At 59.7% G+C, this 6,004-nt stretch overlaps 3 non-coding genes across 3 annotated transcripts; 2 read left to right on the forward strand and 1 right to left on the reverse strand.

Annotated features, from left to right (window-relative positions):
- The first annotated feature begins 828 nt into the window (after window positions 1-828).
- Window positions 829-900, forward strand: TRNAG-UCC (transfer RNA glycine (anticodon UCC)). Its single transcript has one exon. It is a non-coding gene; the product is annotated as a tRNA-Gly (tRNA).
- A 278-nt stretch (window positions 901-1,178) lies between these two features.
- On the forward strand, window positions 1,179-1,250 carry TRNAE-CUC (transfer RNA glutamic acid (anticodon CUC)). Its single transcript has one exon. It is a non-coding gene; the product is annotated as a tRNA-Glu (tRNA).
- A 4,134-nt stretch (window positions 1,251-5,384) lies between these two features.
- TRNAG-GCC (transfer RNA glycine (anticodon GCC)) lies at window positions 5,385-5,455 on the reverse strand. The gene has a single exon. It is a non-coding gene; the product is annotated as a tRNA-Gly (tRNA).
- Between the last annotated feature and the right edge of the window lie 549 nt (window positions 5,456-6,004).

Raw genomic sequence — 6,004 nt, forward strand, 5'->3', positions numbered from 1 at the left:
TGGCTGGCGCCGCTCTCTGTCCTGCCGCCTGGCTCCCAAGGGCCCTTCTTCTCCTCCCTCCGCCCTCCGCCCTCCAGCGAGGCGCAGGGCGCCAGCGCGTGCCCAGCCTGCCCACCCTCGCCCCCCTGCAGCCACCCAGCCCTTCCTCCTCGCCGGGCGCTCAGTCGCCAGGGCCGAGCGACGGCCTCCTCTGGACCCCACAAGCGCCCGATGACATTGCGGCCCGCCCCAAGTGGCTGTCTCAGGGGGCTCCTTGCGTCGCGACGCACAGCTGCGCAGCTATGCACAGCGGCATAGGTGCACAGCTGCCGGGACGGGTGGGAGGCGGATGAGTGCCGTCCCCCTGTCGGTGCGGGGAGTGGCCTGGCCCAGCGCCCGGTGGAGAAGGGCTTTGGCGAGCCGGGGGCTGGAAGACGCGTGCCCCGGGGGCGGGGGCGGGCCGCGGCGTGGAGCGGAGGGCCCTGGAGCAGCAAGGCAGCGAGAGCGCCCCCCTGAGGCGGTCGGGCCGGTGGCCGAGGGCAGCTTCGTAGGGCTGGCGCGGGTGGGGCGCCGGGGAGCCTTGGTGGCGCCTGTGACGTCACAGAGCTGCCGGCCGGCGGGGCGTCGGGGCAGGGCTGCTCCAAGCGGCGGCTGCGGCGGCGGCGGCGGCTGAGGAGGAGGAGGAGGAGGAGGAGGACGAGGAGGAGGACGAGGAAGAGAAAGGGGAGTAGGAGGAGGAAGAGAAGGAGGAGGAGGAGGAGGAGGAGGAGGAGGAGGAGAAGGCGGCGGCGACGAGAGTGCGCTCGGGCGAGCCCGGTGCCGGCGTCTCGGGGCGGCCCGGGCTGTGCAGCGTTGGTGGTATAGTGGTGAGCATAGCTGCCTTCCAAGCAGTTGACCCGGGTTCGATTCCCGGCCAACGCAGCGGGCTGACCTTTTACCGAGCTCCACGGGCGGCCGGCCGGCCGGGGGCCTGTGAGGGAGAGCTGGGAGCAGGGAGCTAGCTGGCCCCAGCGGCTTTTCTTGTGTGTGCGAGAAGCAGGCGCGCAGTGTTCTGAGGGCGCTGCAAGCAGGAAGGACGGTAGGACACGTGGATTGCCAGGGGCGGCGCGTGGCTGGACTTGGAAAGGCCGGGTCTTGGCGCCAAGGTGGCGCCGAGCGGGTGCTATGGGTCCAGCAGGAGCAGTGGTAGAGCCTGACGCTCCCTGGTGGTCTAGTGGTTAGGATTCGGCGCTCTCACCGCCGCGGCCCGGGTTCGATTCCCGGTCAGGGAAGCCTTTCTTCTGCCTCTCTACCTCCCACCGTCCACATCCCACTTTTAGGCCACGCTTGCTCCGCGGCCTCGGCGCCCCGACAAGAGCCGCCCGGTGCCCTGCACCTCCAGCCCAAGCCCTGCCAGGCAACCTCCACCCTCCCTCCCCGGCCAAACCTTTTGGCCGCACTGGCGCGCGCCCACTCGAGGCCTTCGACGTCCCGTGTCTTCCTTTTCGGACGCTTGCCTCAGCCCCAAACACGAGTGGCCGGGGCCGCGCCTCTCGCCGCCGTGGCCGTGGCCACGAGCAAACGCCCCCGCCTGTGTCTGGACTCTCCATCAGCACTGCTTTTCCCCCACGGCGACAGCGGCGGCAGCGCCGACGGCGACGGCGGTGTCACACGCGGTGCCTTCTAACAAAGCCGGATCCCCTGTGGAAAGGAGCACCGGTGGGCAGACGGGTGCTTCGCACCACCGCAGCAGGTTTCCTGAACGCCCTTGCCGGTGCCGTGGGGGTGGCTGACAGTGTGGGATGAAGGTGTTTGTGGCCGCGGTCGGTGGCCACCCCACGCGGGTTAGGGAACGGAGCAGAAGGACCCCATGGAGAGAGGGCGGCGGTGGGCCGCGTGCTGGGAGGTGCGAGGAAGGGCCTGGGGTGTCTGGGTGGAGCGCGGGCAGGAGCGGGAGGTGTTGGGCTGGCGGGGACCTGGCCCGGGAGAGCGGCTGGCCACTCAGGCAGGGGCTCAGCAGAAGCTTGGGGGTGGTGGCAGCACCTGGCCCGGCACGTGTGTACGGGTGGGTCAGATCAGGGGCCGGGGTGGGCCTGGAGTAGGAGTGCGTCTGAGGAGCACTGGCGGAAGTGAGACTTCCGGGCAGGACATGTGACAGTCGGGCCTGGGATACAAGGGGAAGGTGGCGGGGAGAGGGGTCCGAGCCGGCAGGCTGGGGGGAAGGGCGGGGTGTGTGAGTGGGCTGTGGGGCGAGGAAGACGGTGGGAGAGGACCCCTTCGCGGTGGGGTGGCGGGTGAGCGCGCCAGACTGGTGTGCTGTGCGGCAAGGTGGTCAGGCTAACCAGTGGGTTGGGACTGGGGGCGGTGGGTAGGAGGCAGGCAAGAGAAGAGCAGAAACGGAGCGCGCCTCAGGGGCTAGGCGGGGTCCGAATGGGGTGGGGGCATTCTACTGCCCCAGAGACATATACATCACCTCTCATCGGGAGAAACCATCCGGTCTCAGGTGTGTGTGGCGGCGGGGGTGGGGGGAGGAGGGGTTGAGGTTGAAAGAGGCCAAAGGAGAGGTCCCCTATGATCCAGCAATCCCACTCCTGGGTACGTACCCGGCAATGACGAAACAAGAGTGCAAAAAGGCACAAGCACCTCCACGTTCACAGCGGCACTATTTGCAGTAGCCAAGACACGGGAAAAAACCCAAGTGCCCGTCAACGGGTGGCTAGTACAAGAAGAGGTGGTATATATGTACTATGGGATATTACTCAGCCATTAATAAAAAAGAATGAAATATTGCCATTTGCCGCAACAAGAATGCTCCCAGAGAATATTACACTTAGTGAAGTAGGTCCGACAGAGAAGCACAAAGATATGTGGAATCTAAAAAGTACTACCAATGAATCTATGTGCAAAACAGAAACAGACTCACAGACCTAGAAGACACAGTGATGGTTACCCGAGGTAAAAAGGAGGGGTGGAGGGATAAATTAGGAGCTCGATGAACAGATACACAGTACTTCATATAAAGGAGATAAGCAACAAGGATTTCCAGAATAACGCAGGGAGTGATAGTCAATATCCTGCAATAACCTGTAGTGGAAATCAATCTGAAACAATATTAGACATGGAAAACAGTATCCCCCTTGCTGTACACCTGAAACTAACTCAATATTGTTAATCAACTCTTCTTCTTAAACCACGAGTACTAGTACTTATAAGTAAGTAAGTAAGTAAATAAATAAAAACAACGACCAAAATAAACAGGAGAAACATGAGCCATCAGATGATCCAGCAATCCCCGTCGTGGGTACACATCCGCCAAAGAGAAAAACTGTTGTTTGAAGAGATCCACGCACCCCCGTGTTTGCAGCAGCACTGTGTGCCGCAGCCAAGACATAGAAAAAACCCATGTGCCCGTCAACAGTTGGCTGACAGGAAAAGATGCGGTATATATGTACTGTGGAATATTACTCAGCCATTTCAGAAAACGAAATATTGCCATTTGCCACAATAAGGATGGTCCTAGAGAACATTACACTTAGCGAAGTAAGTCTGACAGAGAAGCACAAACATACGTGGAATCTAAAACATAATAGAAAAGAAGGTATGTGCAAAAGAGAAACAGACTCACAGACATAGGAAACACACTGATGGTTCCCCGAGGAGAACGGGAGGGGTGGAGGCATAAATTAGGAGCTGCGATGAACAGATACACCGTACTTCATATAAAAGACATAAGCAACAAGGATTTCCAGAATAACACCGGGAATGATATTCAATATCCTGTAGTAAACTGTAATGGAAAGCAATCTGAAACAATATTAGACATGGAAGACAGTATCCGCTTTGCTGTGCACCTGAAACTAACTCAATATCGTTAATCAACTTTTCTTCCAAAATTACAGCTACTAGTTCTTATAAGTAAATGAATAAGTAAATATTAAATGCATAAATAAAAACAACACACTAAATAAATAGGTGGAATACGAGCTCCCATATGATCCAGCCCTCCCCATCGTGGGTACACATCGGCAAAGGAGAGAAACTGTCATTTGCAGAGATCCATGCACCCCCACGTTCACAGCAGCACTACGGGCCACAGCCAAGACATGGACAAAACCCAAGTGCCCATCAACCGATGGCTGGCACAGGAAGACGTGGTACGTATGTACTGTGGAATATTACTCAGCCATACAAAAGAGTGAGATATTGCCATTTGCACCGATAAGGATGGACCTAGAGTATACTCCACTTAGCGACGTAAGTCAGGCAGAGAAGCACAAAGATATGTGGAATCTAAACCGTACTACAAACGGATGTATGTGCCAAAGAGCAACGGACTCACAGACATGGAAAACACACTGTTCGTTACCCAAGGGGAAAGTGTAGGGCAGGGAAGAATCCGGAGCTGCGATTAACAGAGGGGAAATACTATACATAAAGCACAGAAGCAACAAGGATTTGCCGTACAGCACAGGGAACTGTATTCATATGTCGTGATAACGTATAATGGAAAATAACCTGGAAAAGGACATATAACTGAATCACTTGGCTGTACACCTGAAAGTAACCCAGTATTGTAAATCAACCGTACTGCTACGAAAAGGAGACGAAGACGAAGGGGGAAAAAAGGAGGGCAACGGGACAGAGGCAAGGGCAGGATCCTTGACAACGTAGGATTTGGAAAGGATCGGGGGAAAAGTGGGGAGATAGGGGGTGGGATGGGGGTGTCTGTGGGAGTAGGGTGGAGGCTGAGGTGGTGGTGCCGGTGGTGCTGTCCCGAGGGCTGACGCTGTTGGTGGGAGCAGAGGTTCAGGGGAGGGGGTGGTGTTTGTCGTGCTGATGGTGGTGGTGGCAGTAGTGGTGGAGGAGCGGGCCGGTGTTGGAAACGTATTTCTGTCGAGGGTCAGAACATGAATCTAGAGTGCAGTCTGCGATGATAGTGTGGACTTCTTTTTGAACTCCTCGTGCAAGTGGACGCTTTGGGGACTCTCCAGGAAAATGGGATGTATCACTCCCAGAGGTGGCAACTTCCTTGCTCCTGGTTGTGCAAACATAGTATAACTTTCGCAGTGCGGGCAGAGTGAGGCAGAGAGCTTGGAAACGTGGCGAAAGGTGAAGAGGTTGGGCTGTGCGGGTGCCAGTGTGGGGTGTTCCTTACAGCGAGAAGCGTGACACAAGCGGGGTCGGGGTAAGGACGAGAGCAAGGACAAGGAAGGGGTCTGGGCGTAAGAGTGGCTGAGCCCGCAAGGTGTCAGGTCCTGGAGGCGTGGCTCCCGGGTGTGTGTGGGGTGGGGGCGTCTGCGTGGGAAGGACAGGGGCCGGAAGGTGCGGTGGTGAGCGAGCTGTTGCAGGACCGGTGCCTTGAGTGTGGCAGCGGGGAAGCCCAGCTCCGCTGTGGGGCTGCGGGAACCAAAAGGGGACGCTGCGGCTGCATGGGCCGGGAATCGAACCCGGGCCTCCCGCGTGGCAGGCGAGAATTCTACCACTGAACCACCCATGCACCGATGGCCGCCGGCGCCCGGCGCTGCCCCAGCGGCGCTCGCCGCCAACCGCCGGACCCTGGTCACTGCTCGCCCCGTGGGCATGTGCTCCATTTGAGCAGGAGGCCGACGGGCCACCTGAATGAGAGGCTCCGGGCACGCTGGCGACCCCAGGGCGCGAGGCGGTCGGAAGCACCGAGGGACGAGGGACGGAGGGACGCAGGCGTGCTCGGCCCGTCCCGCGCTTTCTCTGCCGTCCACGGCCGCCGCGAGACTGTCGGTGTCGCCAGAGGAAGCCAGGAGCCGAAGCGGCCTGGCCCGCGCCCGAATCCCAGTCAGGGCAGGCGAGGCGTGGCCGCTGCGGCTGAGCGCCGACGTTCCTCTCAGCAGCCGCCCGGCCCCGACGCACAGCCCCTCTGGCGGCTGGCTTTCTTGCTGGTGCGGGGCGTGCGAGGGCGGGCGGGGGCAGGGATCGGAGCTCGGGGCTGTGCAGGGACCGCGAGCGTGGGAGATGGACACCGGGCACCGCCGCCGCCGCCGCCGCCGCCGCCGCCGCCGTCGCCGAGCGG

The sequence above is a fragment of the Eubalaena glacialis genome, unplaced genomic scaffold, assembly GCF_028564815.1.
Source record: "Eubalaena glacialis isolate mEubGla1 unplaced genomic scaffold, mEubGla1.1.hap2.+ XY scaffold_353, whole genome shotgun sequence".
NCBI lineage: Eukaryota > Metazoa > Chordata > Mammalia > Artiodactyla > Balaenidae > Eubalaena > Eubalaena glacialis.